Source organism: Mus pahari, chromosome X (assembly GCF_900095145.1).
Source record: "Mus pahari chromosome X, PAHARI_EIJ_v1.1, whole genome shotgun sequence".
Lineage (NCBI taxonomy): Eukaryota > Metazoa > Chordata > Mammalia > Rodentia > Muridae > Mus > Mus pahari.
The window spans coordinates 144,813,203-144,829,228 of record NC_034613.1 but is presented as its reverse complement, the minus strand read 5'-3'; the positions used below and the strand labels follow the sequence as shown (position 1 = coordinate 144,829,228).

The 16,026-nt window shown below is 41.3% G+C and overlaps 1 pseudogene; it reads left to right on the top strand.

The window, feature by feature from the left end:
• Positions 1–5,959: 5,959 nt before the first annotated feature.
• Positions 5,960–6,512, top strand: LOC110314206 (annotated as a pseudogene).
• The last annotated feature ends 9,514 nt before the right edge of the window (positions 6,513–16,026 follow it).

The following is a 16,026-nucleotide window of genomic DNA, read 5'->3' as shown; positions in this document are numbered from 1 at the left end:
CAGCTACATCAGACCCTGTCTCACAAGTAGTGAACCAAAGATCATTCCATCGATCATTTTATTTACTAGTACTTAACTAAATTTCCTTATAGTACTCTTAAAGCCAAAATACATGATAGATATCCTAATTTTAAAAATGATATGCTATACTGAGCATCATTTGTAAAGGTATGAAAAGAAGAGAGTGAAGGTTTCATGATAATGGGACCAAGGTCGTTTTAAGACACAGATGGAAGGAAGGTATGGTGCTGCTGGAGGAGGGGAGATGTCTGCTATCTAGTTTGTTCTGGATAATTCATTTTAAGGCCTTGAAAACATTTAAGTAGCACTTTCGTAATGCCTCAGAAGCACGAACCATACTTTTTGTTTACCTTCTATTGTTTATAATATTTTGGTTTATTTTGTTTGGTTTCAGAGCCAGATTAGATATTTTGACCCTTCATATCTGTGTTCTTATCTCTTCTATCTGCTAAGTACTTGCCGTTACTATGAAATGAAAGTTGAATAATATTTGGCGCCTGTACTGCTATATTACAGAGGCAAGCCATAGTTACTTAGTTAATGAATAGCAGAAGTCTGATTTTATTCAAATAAGAATGAAAGTGTTGCCCAATTCTATTTAAGGGCAGAATTTTCTGACTTAGGCACCATGTTCTTGGAAGCTGCACCAATTACACGTACTCCTCACAGAAGGTACTCCAACTGTAGAGGATTGGCTCAGCAGTGAATTAATAAATGTGAGTGTCTATGAGATTAGAAAAACCAGCTAGTACTTTTCAAATGTTTATTTCTTGGCAATTTAGTTCTAGAAATTTTCTATTCGTCACCTTATTCAATCTTTACCATCAGCCCTTTCCTTCTTGTTTCTCCAGATGAGAAAACTATGGAACAAACAGGTCATATGATTGGTAGCACCAACATCCAGCAAGCATAAAGGGCAAGACCTGGGATTCAGGCCTAATAGATTACTTTATTGTGCTATTATTGAAATACTAAAAACCTGATTCATAAAGCAATGTGTTAGTTCTAGGCTAGACATTTTGAGCATATGACTTCAATGATAAATCATAAAATCAATGTCATAGGGAAATAGACCTCAGTCACAGAAATTTTAGAGCTGTTCTATCAGAAAGTTCGCAATTGAAGACATGTAAGAGATGGAGGATAGGTTCTAAAGGAAGATCATGGAGAAAGGGTAGCTGATATAGGTAATAATGCCAACTGGTTGCTTAGTCCCATGAAAAGGGGAAGAAGAAGGTCTCTGACATTAACTCAAGCTTTCTATTTATTCGCTTGTGTTTATGTGAATCTGGGTGGGTCTGTGCACCCCGCCATGCATGTGCAGAGGTCAGAGAACAGCTTGGTGGGGTTGGTTCTCCCAGGGCTTGAACTCAGGTCATTAGACTTGATGATAGGTGCCTTTCTACACAGACAGACAGACAGACAGACAGACAGACACACACACACACACACACACACACACACACACACCATTTAGCCAGCCCTATTTCCAAATTTCTAAGGAAGACACCAGAGTAAGCTGCTAAGACCCCTTTTTGCACACAGGTTAGAAACAGGAGAGAGGGCTTGGGATGGTTGGTGGATCTGGGAATGGAGCTTGATATAGATGTGATATCCTATGGAATGCATATCCCTTAGAGATGAAAATGCCCAGAAGACAGAAGATAGAGCTTTTGAATTAAGTGCCTTGTTATTTTTCAGCATTAAAAATTCCCTGTCCCCAAACAGCACATATATCAGAAGATAGAAACAAATACCTATTAAATCTTATGGATATAAGTAATAACTCTAAGAAGGAAATTATGGTGGTTAATCTTTATTGCTAATTTGATGGAACTCAGACTTGCCATGGAAACAAGACTCTGAGCATGTCTGTGAAGGATTTTCTAGGTAAATTGACAGAGGGAAGACCCACCCTAACTTGGGGCCACATCATCCTAAGGACTGGAGTAACCTGAGTTAAAAGAAGAGAGCTGAACGCCAACATTCATTGACTTCCTGATTGTGGACACAACCTGCCCAGCTCCCTCCTGCTCCTGCCACAATACCTTTCAGGCCCTGATGGACCATAGCTCAAGTCAAACTCAACCCTTCCTTAATTTGCTTTGTTGGCTATTTTGTTGCCACAACAGACAATGAGCTGATACTTGCCAACAGGCCTTAGCAGCTAAATCTTATCCTCAGGACCCACAGAGTAGAGAGGAGGAAACTGACCGCATCTGCCCCCACCACACATACCTGCATACACATAGTAAATAAATGAAAAGTAATAACTTTTAAAAATCCACTTTTGAGATTTAAGTAAAATGGCTCTCCAAGAAAAGGTTGAGCTTTAACATCCTGGCTGGGTTGGGGGTAGTGGGGGGAAGCTGCCGGCTACTCTGTCCCTAGAAGAATAGCAGTCTCCTTTGTTGCTGGGTAATCTCTTGAACTTGGAATTCAGTCTAAAATTACAGCGTTGGTTGCAGCTGTTGGCTGGGATTTCATCCTAAGTCTGCGGCTTACCAACCTTCCCTCCGTGAGGCCCCCTGTAATGACAGACTTCACATTTACTTAGGACAAGCGACAAAACATCAATGGCCATTGACCCTACTGAAAAACCAATGTGAAGAGAGAACCTCAGTGAGACAAACGCCCTGCCCCCATTGGGAACACTCAGGAAAAACCACTTTCCTTCCAGTTCTAAAACACAGAGCAGGTACAATCTCTGTGAATTCTGCCTTCCACTAGGGTTAGAAACTCCCCCAGAGTTCTGTGAAGGCATCCGCTATACATTAAGAAGAATATGTGTCCAATGAAGGCCATAACGTGTCCCCGAGAGGTCGGTTCTGGATGTCCTCTTCACTGAACTTGTGAACTTTTCTACTTCCTGCTTGCCGGGGGGGGGGGGGGGGGGAGGCTGCCCTCTGCAAATGTGCTTAGCTTAGCTTCTGCCTGCCTCTCTGTTCCCAGCCTCTCAGTTGTCTGCGGAGACTTTCCAGTGTTTGCATTCCAGTCTCCACCTATCCCACTTTCTCAGCAGCCGATAATGAAAGGAAACCCAACACACACACACACACACACACACACACACACACACACACACATTTTTGTGGTTTTTATGTGAATGCCTAAAACATACTTCCAAACAAAGTCATGAGAGTTGGTTTAGGAAAGATTCGCTTCTCTATTCTGACGTGAACAGCAATTATTCACCCACAAGAGATTAGAAGTGTACCAAAAGGAAAGAGGAGGCGACATTCCAGATTAAATAAAAACACTTTCAGTTTACACATTAGGCTAATGGATTCAGGCATCAAACAGAAAGAGATCCTGCTGTTTATGGCTTTAGGGGAAAGAGCAGTTTTGTTTGCTGTTTTAATCATCATAAAATTAAAGCTGAATATTAATTCTTCTAAGAATTATATAGATATGACTCTCATCCCCGGATTTCTTCTCTCTCGTTTTGTGTGGTAGTTCCATTCATAATCATGTTTTAAAAGCATAGCTACAAATTCTTTAACATACTTTGCAGCAATGGTGGTGTCTTTACCCCTCCTCTTTAGTGTAAATGGTGTGCAAGCATTTCAAACAATGGGAGATGGTAGTAGTGAGGCCTTGTGCCTGGAGCCTCCACTGTGCCTGTCCGCAGCACTTGCTTTAAGGGTCTAAGGCACCATGCAAGAAGACCAAGGACCCTTAGGACACTGTCTTGTTTTCTCTTTCTCTTTTAAAAATTGTGTTTTACCATTTATCTTTATGTGTTTGGGTATTTTAGCTCCATGTTTGTCTTCGCCATGTACACGCAGTGCACACAGAGGCCAGAAGAAAACAATGAATCCCCTAGAACTATAGTTGCCCATGCCTGTCAGCTGCCATGTGGGGGATGGGAATCAAACCCAGGTCCTCTGCAAGGGCTGCCAGTGCTCTTAAATGCTGAGCCACCTCTCCAGCCCCGTATTTATTTTTTGATTGCTGTGACAAAACACCAATGCACAGAGTTCCAGAGGGTTAGAGTACAGGGTGGCAGAGGGAAAGGTAAGCAGGTGGCAGGCAGCCGGAGCGGTAGCTAAGAACTCTTATCTAGAACCCCCAACAGGAAGCAGAATAGAACCAAAGGGCGTGAGTCTTTTGAAACTTAAAGCCCTACCCATAATGACTTATTTCTGTCATCAAGGCCATATCTCCTAATCCTTCCCAAATAGTCACCGTCTGGGGACATGTCTGAGTCTTAAAGGGGACATCTCATTTGAATCACCCTAAGGGAAGAATTCACTGGGTTATGTTCCCCAGCTCCCTCTTTTTAAATTCCATTTGAAATATGATCTTATTAAGTTGCCCAGGATAGCTCACTGTGGCATCTAAGTAGGCCTTGAATTTTTCCCCTCTTCCTGCAGAGCTGAGATTGCATGTGTTCACCACAATACCGGGCTCATGTGGTGCCAAAGATCTAACTCATGGCCTTATGCATGCTAGGCAAGCACTCTACCAACTGAGCTCCACCCCAAACCCCGACAGCATTCATTTTGGGCTTAAGTTACAGGTGAGCGGTTCTGCTAGGCTTTTGTGGTTTTGTCTTGATATATCTTTGTATTCTGGCACTCTGGCATAGGAACAGACAATATTTGGGTACCTTCATTCTGAGGAAGGACACAAGCATTGTAAAGGATCAAATCCCAGATGCATGTTGACACTTCTCCTAAGACATGTCTTATACAGTGTCTGCTCACATTCCACTGGCCAAAGGAGAGCAAAGTTCAGAGGACAAAGTGATTACCCAGGCAGAGGAAGTTCAAGCAGAAAAGAAATAAACAGAACAAATAAAATCCATCATGGTATTTCATGCTGACTAGTTTCATTTCTCCTTCATCTTTTATCTTTTTAGTAGGTTAGAGGGTAGATCAGACAGTGTTCAGTCTACAATATTTAACTAAAAATTTACTGTTAATTTAAGTTCTAGGTGATATCAATATTTATTTGGAAAACTTAGTATTTGTCAGAAATAAGTCATATAACATAAGGACTTGGGATGTAGCTTAGTGGGTAAAGTGCTTGCCTAGTATGCACAAAATCCCAGGTTTGAGCCCCAACATGGCATGAGTCAGACACAATGGTGCACATCTGTAATTCCAGCTCTAGAAAGACAGAAACAGTAAGATCAGACGGTCAAGGTCATCCTTAGCTAGTTAGGGAGTTTGAGGTCAATCTTGGCTATATGAGAGACCTTGTGGAAGAAAAGGGGTGGAGAAGGTTGGAAGAAAGAAGAACCCACGAAGTAACAAAAGATCAGTTACACTTTTCAGTCTATGTTAGCAATGGTAAACCTTAACTGTTTAATATCATCATAGAGAAGCAAATCTTTTCTACCTAACTTAGAAGTAAGCTTTAAGCATTAACACATACCCACTTTTAATTAAAATATAATCTCCTTATTCCACTTTCTTCCTCCAACTCCTCCCGTGCCTGCTCAGTGTTGCTTCCATGTACACGATTTCCAGACCGACCATTGGGGTTGGATAGCCAATTAGAGGCCTCCTCCCTGGGGAAGACTATTTCTCTACTTATCATTCTTTAGCTGTATTTAGTTCTTTGTTTAAAGGTAAGGCCTGGTGAAGTTCCCCTTGCATCTAAGCATGTCTATTGGTATTCTGGTTTGGGATTTTTAGGCAGCCATGTTTTTGAGAACATTCACCCATTTTGTTTTAAAAAGTGAAACAAATACAAGAAAAAAAGAATGCCATAAAAAAGACAGACAGCGGCACCTTGAAGGTCCCGTGGATCTGAGTCTTGCTTCAACAATGTTTGAACAAAAAGACCCGGGGACTCCCACTTTATCAGCTTCCAGCTGCCTTACATGTCTTTCCAGTCGCAGCCTCCAGGACCATCTCCTTGCCCAATGCCTTCAGCTCTTAGAACCAGCCAGCCGTTTTCATGGTTAGTCCCACACTTCGGATCAGCAATGACCGCTCAGATTCGTGGGAACTATTCCACCAAAGTGGAAGCTGCGGTGAACCACCTGCCCAACTTGTACCTGCAGGCCTCCTACACCTACCTCTCTCTGGGCTTCTTTTTTGATCGGGATGATGTGGCTTTGGAGGGCGTAGGCCACTTCTTCAACAAATTGGCCAAGGAAAAGACCGAGGGCACCAAGTGTCTCCTCAAGTTGCCAAATGATTGCGGGGACTGTGCACTCTTCCAGGATGTGCAGAAGCCATCTCAAGATGAATGGGGTAAAACCCAGGAGGCTATGGAAGCTGCCTTGGCCCTAGAGAAGAACCTGAACCAGGCCTTCTTGGATCTGAATGCCCTGGGTTCTGCCCGCACAGAACCCCATCTCTGTGACTTCTTGGAAAGCCACTCCCTGGATAAGGAGGTGAAGCTCATCAAGAAGATGGGGGAACCACTTGACCAACCTCCGTAGGCTGGCAGAGACACAGCCAGCGCAGACTGGCATGCCCCAGGCATCTCTGAGCGAGTATCTCTTTGAGCACCTCACTCTCAAGCACGACTAGGAGTTCTCTGCCTTCCAAGGGGCTCCCTCTTCTCTGCACCAGCCTGCCTCAGGACCTCCCTCTGAATGCACCTCTCAAGCCACTAGGCAGAGCTGGATAACTGCTCTGGAGCCTCTCTTAAGTCTTGGACTAAGTAAAAATAAAGCTTTCTGAGACAGAAAAAAAAAGACAAACAAAATGTCATGAGCACTCTCTAACAGAAACTTAATAAGCATATTTGTATCTTTCCACTTATTTCCATTTATTTTTGAATAACAATAAGTGCACAAGGAACAACAGACTTGTTTACAGCAATTTGCTGAATTGATTCTCTTGATAGCTGGCAGAAACAAGCATAAAATTTTTCTTAAATCCAGTCTGAGAGTTCAAGGTTTCAAAAAGATAGCTGAGGCATAAATGGGAAACTGATAGAGTTACAAAAGAGTCTCCATGGAATGAAATGATAAACCTTCTAGAGGTCTTCTTAAGGCTCTACTGCAGGATCAAGCCACTGGGTCACAAGCTTAAACCAAGCTACAAAATCAAGTTGAGCTACAGAAGCTAGAGGTGGGACAGTGGAAGCTATGGGGACAAATGAGTGGATGGATGGATGGATGGATGGATGGATGGATGGATGGATGGATGGATGGTCTAAATTGATGAACAGGAAGACAGACCTTTAAGTAGCCTCTGCATTGACAGTGGGATGGAGTTGAGCTAATGGGACCACCAGGGGTTCTTTTTGTGTTGATCTCTTAGTGTAAACACCAGGTGACAGACAGGTCTAGGAGTCCAGTTGCTATTATACTGTTAGAATCTCAGGGGAGAAGCTGCACTCTTTCTTCAGTCTAGTGTGTCCAATAAGTCCTCAGTCCTGGTTTTCCTTATATGACCCTAATAGAAACATGTGTTTTTAGAGTCCCAAAGTAACTTGATAAATTTGTAGTATGGCATCCTTTGTACTTTTAGGAATAAGTCATCTATCTATCTGTGCTATATGGCTGGTGTGGGAAAGATGTTTCTACTCATGGCCATCAAAGGACTGAATCACCCTCCATTTTCAGAATGGGGTCAATAATTGTTTGTAACATGTAATCTCTCAGGACAGTGGGAAGTCTGAGCAACAAATACAGAGTAAGTGAGGCCAGGATATGGCTTGATAATGGCAGAAGGCAGTGTATTTTGCTACTGCTAGTATATTAGGAGGGAGTAGAGGGTGAGAGAAATAGTTTATTTCAAAGGTCAGGTTTTTGAAAATTCCCCCATTAACTCCATATCATCTCCTAATTCAGGAGAACTAGTGTTGTGTTTTGTGTTTGTGTTGAGCAAACCTTTTCTTTGGGTCTATACTTTGGTACTCCTAAGTCAGTAATGCAATCATTGATCAATGTGTTTCTTTTTCCCTCCCTCCACTGATCTGAGTTTGTTATAGTTTCATAATTCAAAGAACTATTTTGGTCACTAGCACTTAACTAAATGTCATTGAATCATTAATGAATTAATACACACTTCAGAGTGGAGTTTGGTTTCAATGCATAAAATACTAACAAAATAAACCACTCTATTTTATGACACTAGATTTCAATGACAATGTTCATAAAATACTCATTTATATTCTGACTCATTTCCTGTTGTCTTTTCTTTTCTTTCTATTTTGGTTTGACTGAATAACCACAAGAAATAAATGTCATTAATACATTAATCTTTTGCAAAATAAAAATAGTTTTCATAATATAAAAGTGACATATTCCTATTGAACAATAAAAAGCAAAATAATAAAACAGTAGAAAGTATATAGGATGGAATATGAATAAATCATACCACAATCATGCTCCAGTGACAGCAGCTATTAGCAGAGTTGAAGATAGCACTAGCAAACACACACACACACACACACACACACACACACACACAGAGCAAAACACACAAATTATATTCATTAAAATAAAAATTCAGTAAGTGTACTGGATTTTAAAGTTATATACAGTGTATCAACCCTAATTTTTACCTTGACTCATAAAATGCTACTAAAAAGAATATGAAAAGATTATTTTTTAAAAAGCTATGGATCTATAAGAGAACATAGCTAGGTGTTGGGACACATGCCTGTAATTGCTGGATTTGGGAGGTAGAGACAAGAAGGAGTGCTGTGAGTTTGAGGCCAGCCTTGGCTACATGGTGAATTCAAGGCCAGCCTGAGCTATGTTGTGAGATTTTTGTCTTAAGAAGAAAAGAAAGGAAAAGAAAAGAATTGGAATGAAAGATGACAGTAAAATACATTTTGAGATGAACACAATGGTTGGAATCTGACATCTCAGCTGTTGGTAATGGAAACCCTGATAGACTTGAATGTATTCAAAAGCCCAGATAAGCTTATGCTAATTCGAAAAACTGTGTGTTTCTTTACAGACTATTTTTTATCAGTAGGTTAAATTTATAAATGGTATTTTTTTTTACTAATTACCTGTGCATGCAAAGTGTCTCATTTTGGATAATAAATATCATCATTTCATTATACTGAATGTTGCTTGAGGCTTCCTGAAGCACAAATGAGTTTAAAATGATGACATAAAAAAATCTTCTTAATGCTAATAATCTAATTCTATTTGTACAAAAAGTTGGTCATGGTCTGCTTCTTTCTGATGTTGGTCTCTTCATCTCTTTCTCTGTTCCAATGACTAGCCACCATCCTCATCATATGGGAAAATAAATACAAGTTAAATGCATATTTATAACTTGTATCTAATTATGCATGAATTCCAACAAGGAGTATGGTATCAGGTTTACTTTTGGATTTGGGCATGTCACCATCTGGTTGGCTTCTGACTGTACAATCCATGTTGTTGGTAGAGAGTTATATTCCTCTCTGCTAATTATGGCTCCAACCTCGTTCATTTAGTAACCACTTTTCATCCTTTACTTATCCCCTCATTTGTATGGTAAGACAGGATTTATCAGTTCAGTGATCTATGAGGATCAGACAAATTTGGGGATTTTTTGTCTGTAATTGACAAGTAGTCCTAACACTTATATTTTGTAACCTAATTACCGCTGCTGCTGATGGTGGTGATGATGACCATACCTACATTCATGTGAAAGAGATGTGTGTGAGAGCGCTGGCACAGGTGTGCTGTAGTGTTTTTGTGACTGTCAGAAGACAACTTTCTGAACTCCCTTACCTCTCCATACCATGCGTTCCCAAGATCAGACCCAGGCCATCACTAAGACATCTGACCAGCTCAACCCTAACACTTTCAGAGACCTGTGTGTTGGAAAGCATTCAGTTGTCTAGGTTCCAATGTCATTTCTCAGCCTTTACCATAATGGATGGAAATCAATTAAGTGCTAGGTTACATTAATTAATCATGTAAAATCTATTATCTACATTTATATCTGTATCAATTCAAAGTTTATTTTTATAGCATTTAAAGTCATGTTCAGTACAAATTGTCCTTTAACAGAGAGCAGATAGTACTTATCATGTAGAATTTCTACACACATGTGTGATGAGGCTCTGCCTTCTGATTTGCTGAAGGAGTTAATGGTCCTCTCCCAGAGTGCAGCGTTTAATTTTATAGGTTAGCCTGGGTTAGTTACGAGTGCCCAAATGCATGGTAAAACATTATTTATGTGTATGTAAGGATTAGCCGAGAAGAAATTAATATTTGAGTCAGTAGACTAAGATCTCTCCTCACCCAATGTGAATGTGCATCATCTAATTCAAAGGCCCAGATATGCCAATACAGCGATTTTGCTCCCTTCTTAAATTAAGGCATCATTGTTCTTGTGTTAGTAGATATTTCTTCTCGTGGTTTTCACACCATGACCGGTGCTACCACCCAACCCCTGATTTATACCCTACTCCACCCTGGCTGCCAGGCCTGTGGCCTTAGGGAGGGAGTTAGAGCAGTCACTCTCTTAGTGTGCTCGGGGCTTTTTGTGTTTTTTTGTTTGGCTTTGTTTTGTTTTTCATTGCTCTGACAAAAATCCCTGACCAAAGCAACCCGAGGAAGGAAGAGCTCATTTGGGTTCAGTTTGAGGTTCCAGTCCATCATAGTGGGGAAAGCATGGCAACAGGAGGGTGAGGCAGCTCATTGCCCTACATTTACAGGCACAAAGCAGGAAAAGATGAACACTGGTGCATATCTCCCTTTCTCCCTTTTATTCAATCTGGGACCTGTGGAATGGTGCAACCCACATATACGACCTTCCCAGCTCAGTTAACCCAATGTAGGAAGTCCTGAAAGGGCATGTATAGAAGTTTGTCTCCTAGGTGAGTTTGTTCTGTCAAGCTGACAATTGAGATGAACTCTTCATACCTTGTTCTCAAATCTCTAGACAAGACAGACTTTCATCAGGGGTGTTCCCAGCTTTCCAGCTTGCAGACAACTGATTGTAGGACTTCTTATTCTCCATACCTATCTGAGCCAGTTCTCTCTAGCCAGCAAGATGGCCCAGCATGTTTAAGTACTTGCATTATGAACCCAATGACCTGAATTTGATTCCTGGAACCAACACAAACTGACTCCACAAAGCTGTCTTCTGACCTTCACACACAAAGCATGGATCTCTCTCCCCTGCCTCTCTCTCTCTCTCTCTCTCTCTCTCTCTCTCTCTCTCTCTCTCTCTCTCTCCTNAAATGAAAGTAATCTCTCCTCCTCCCTCTCTCTCGCCCTCCCCTGCCTCTCTCTCTCTCTCTCTCTCTCTCTCTCTCTCTCTCTCTCTCTCTCTCCTCTGCCTCTCCCTCTCTCTCTTCCTACCCCCCCCTCTCTCTCACACACACACATACACACACACACACACGTTCATGCTGTGGTAGTTTGAATGAAAGTAGCCCCCATAGGCTCATAGTGAATGGCAAATTAGGTGCTGTGACCTTTTGCAGGAAGTCACTGGAGGTGGGCTTTGGGGTTTCTCTCTCTCTTTCTGCCTTTGGATCCAGATGTAGAACTCTCATCTACTCCTGGAGCACCATGCCGGCCTCCGTGTTGCTGTGCTTCCCACTATGATGATGATGGACTAGATCTCTGAATATAAGCCAGCCCCAATTAATACTTTCTTTTATAAGAGTTGCCCTGATCAAGGCATCTCTTCACACCAATAAAACCTTAACTAAGACATGTGCGCATGCACACACACAAAACTACACACAAAAGGTTTATGAACAAGTTAATATCCCTGTATGGACTTGTATTCTGCTAGGGCCATTTGTCTGAAGAACTCTACTATAATGGACATGCTCCTGATTCACTTTCCCCATGTGATAGCTACATAAGTGCATATCCATCCAGACACCTGTCTTGGTTGGTATTTTAGATTTCTTTTTTTATTATTATTAGATATTTTATTTATTTACATTTCAAATGCTATCCTGAAAGTTCCCTATACCCTCCCCTGCCCCTGCTCCCCTACCCACCCACTCCCACTTCTTGGCCCTGGCGTTCCCCTGAACTGGGGCATATAAAGTTTGCAAGACCTAGGGGCCTCTCTTCCCAATGATGGCTGACTAGGCCATCTTCTATTTCCTAATATAACCTAACTTCTGTCCTATCTTCCTAATGATTAAAAAATATGGATCTCTCCTTAATCAGCAACAGAACCTGTCTGGCACTGTATTAAAACCAGGAATATTAACTATGAATAATTTGAGAAATAATATCTTTAGAGGACTCCTAAGAAAAAAATGAAGTACACCCTTGTGTATTAAAAAAAAAAAATTTCTCTTGGATCAATACAATCCACGAGCAAATTCTGAGCTTGACTGCAATTGCTTAGACCCTACACAAATTACTTTCCTTCAACAGGTGCATTTATTTGATAATGAATTACTCTTTCAAGAACAGCCTTATGACGGCTATTTTGATGTATGCAGCAAAGTTGCCAAAGGTGCCTTGCATGCTTACTTTTCAAAGTGTGGTCCTGGGACTATTGGGAAGCCAGCCAGATATTCACAGATGTAAAGATCATTGAGCTAGAACACTTCCTCATAATGAGTAGCTTGTCAAACCAGTGACCGAAAAGGCAAGATGAAACAACTGCTTAAAAGAATGAGATCTGAATGTATCACTGACCCTGTGTGGAGACAAGCCATTTTCTACTGTCCTGAAGACCATGAGGTTATGTCTAGCATGGGTTTTCTGATAAAGAAGAAAGGCATATCATTGCCATCCCCCTTAACAGTTAACGCAAATGGGATTTCAATCATCTGGTCAGAACACTCCTCCACCCTCAAGACTTTCTGTTTTAGAGACTTTAAGAAATAGCATAAAACTTACCTAAAAATATAGTTTGGCACAATGGTTCCTTTGGTCATTGTATCCTCTTGCCCCTCTAAAGTGTGGTCCACACTTTAGCAACTATTCATTCTTACCTTTCTTGAAAATGTTTTCTTCTACAATAACCCCGTTGGCCAGGCCCATTCTCAACTTTGAGACTACTGTATATTACTCTGTAATAAATCTATCTTACTCATGTTACCAGTGGTCTCTATCTGGACCAAGTGTTCCTAAGTTATTGGCGTCTTGTTTAAATAAATTGAAGAAGTGCACACAAGTCACAAAGCAGTAAGGGATTTTATTCAAAAGTAAACTGAAATTGCAGAGGAGAACTCTGCAAGGGAGCGACAGGCTCAAGTGAGATTATTTATAAGCCTTGAATGACTTCTTCAAGACCCCCTTCTGTGAATCCAGAAAGAAGAGAGATTGGTTGCTAGGGAAGGGCATGGGTAGTTTACTATTTTGGTTGATGGATTTTGCTCACTACACAAGTTGTTTCAACCACATACATGACCAATCATGCATAGGCATAGAATTATGAATAGATTTTCCCTAAAACTTCCTTTGAACACTGTGTGTCTTATAGGGTGTATACCTAAGACCAGTCTAGGCTAAAGGTATGCATGGTCTTTAGCTCCAAGGTAAGCTTCATGGTGAGTCTAACTACAAAATTCTGAATGCCATCGGGGTGCTAGGGAGTTATTAGGGCAGACTTAGGGTTGCTATGTTTCGAGAGGAGTAAATGTTGATCAGTACAGATTTGAGAGTCACTTATCTATCTTTTATACTATATTCCCTTGTGCCTCATATCAGCTGGTATATACTGTCTGTTTGGTGGTCCTGTGTTTAAGAGATCTTGGGGGTCCAGATTAATTGAGACTTCTGGTCCTCTTACAGAGTCACCCTTCTCCTCAGCTTCTTTCAGCCTTCCCTAATTCAGCAACAGGGGTAAGCTGCTTCTGTCCATTGGTTGGGTGAAAATATCTGTATCCGACTCTTTCAGCTGCTTGTTGGGTCTTTCAGAGGGCAGTCATGATAGGTCCCTTTTTGTGAGTACTCCATAGCCTCAGTAATAGTGTCAGGCCTTGTTAAAATGACACTCACAGGCCAGCAAGGAAGCTCAGTGGGCAGTTCACTTGCTGTCAAGCCTTATGATCTGCATTCGGGTTTCTACATGGGAGAAAGAGACAGCTGACTTCTACAAGTTGTCCTCTATACCTACAACTTTAGCATGAACGTGTACATACACACATACATACATGTATACATACATACATACATGAAAATAAGTAAATATAAAGATGCAGGAGATAGAGAGGTGGCACAGTGATTATGTGCATCGGCTGCCCTTTCAGAGGACCTGGTTTCCACTGGCCAGCCCCCACAAGGTAGCTCACAGCCACCTGTAACTCCAGTTCCAGGGAATCTAAAGTACTCTTCTGGTCTCCATGGGTACCAGGCAATTATGTAGTGCAAAGATGTACATTTAGGCAAAAGCATCCACATCCATCAAATAAGACAAGAATTTTTTAATTATTTACTTTCTTTTTAAGAATCTAGTTTCTTTTATTTAAGGCAAACTTATGAACCATTAGGATATTTTCCTGCTCCTTTCCAAATTCTGATCATCTGCAGTCAGTACTACCTTGATTTCCCATGCTTTCCCATTTTTTAAAAAGGTTTATTTTTATTTATGTTTACGTGCATTTGCCTATGTCAGGCATGCCAAAAGTGTGCAGATGCTTATAGAGTCTAGAGGATGATGTCAAATCTCCTGGTGCTGGAGTTAGAAGTGGCTGTGAGCCACCAGATGTAGGTGCTGGGAGTTGAACTCGGGACCTTTGGAAGAGCTTCAAGTGCCCTTAACCATTCCACCAGTTCTCTAGCCCCACAGTGCCATGGACTCACATTTATAAGTAAGTTTCTCCATGGCTGCCTTTTCCTGGGGTGGGGAGACATCTTTAAAGCCTGGGCCTTTAGCACTTCTCTAGCTTTAACTCCAAGGTTTCCCAGAATAAATTCCCAGGCAAGTTTCTGCTGCCCTTAGGAAGTGAGTACCTCAACGTTTTCTTTAAGTTCTTACTCTTGATGTATCTTGGCTACAATGCATCCTATGAGTCACTACTGTCATAGGAGAAGGCGACTTACAAACAATTCCAGTCTTGTAAAGATCTTTACTGATTCACTTTGAACGGTGATAGTGTCATCTTGTTCCTGCCCCAGTGTCTTCTGGGAAGCTAGCAGAAATCCCAGGAATGAGCACAGAAGTGGATCTTAGAATTCTTCACTTGACGTTTGTCAGAGACAAATACAAACTAGGGAATTTCTAGGTCACTTCAGGGAGACTCAAGCACATCAAGCTTCCCTGATGCTCTTCTTTCGTTTTCACTGAGGGAAACAAAGGTTAGGAAAAGGAAGCCTTTTCTCTCCAGTAAGCACCAATACACCTACATTGCCAGCAGATAAACTTAAGCTACGATTTAACTGTGAAGCTATGAACCCGAGCCTTCAGACAATTCAGTTAATTGACTTACTGCCCTAGAGTCGTTTCCTCACACATTCGTGTGTTCTTTATGGTGTGTAAACACTTGAGAGTGTGGGTTTTATTCCAAATAACAATAACAGAGACAACAACAACTCCTTCCTCCCCCTCCCTTTTCTTCTCCTCATCTTTCTTTCTTCGTCTCCACCCCCTCTTCTTTCTCTTTCCCTTCCTCCTCCTCCTCCTCCTTTCATGGCAGCTCTATAGCATGGAACTATTCCCTTTCATTCTTTACTGAGTGAACAGAAGTCACATACGAGAGGCATCTTTCATTGATTGGCACTAAGATGCTGGTCCTGGGGTTATGTTTTGATTAGGATGTTACAACATAGTCTTCATACCTGATTTTGTAAATAGTTGAAATGGTTGTATTGAGACACAGCCATACACGTTTGATTTCTATGTCACCTGTGACTGCTTGCCATTGCAGTATAGAGACTTCAGTCATTGCAAGAGGACACTGTGTCCTTAGCAGCTGACTTTTCACAGAAACAGCTTTGGAATCCCCTGGAATCTTAAGCATCTAGAGGTCATAAATCAGGCATAAGTAGTTGTTTAGTTGTTGTTGTTTGATTTGGGGATTCATTTTGTTTGTTTGTTTGTTTGCTTTGAAACAAGTAGTTGGTCTCAATTTCCCCATATAGTAGAGGATAACCTTGAACTCCTGATCCTATGCTTCTACCTACAAGTGCTGAGGTCACTGTATTTGGAAGGTGTT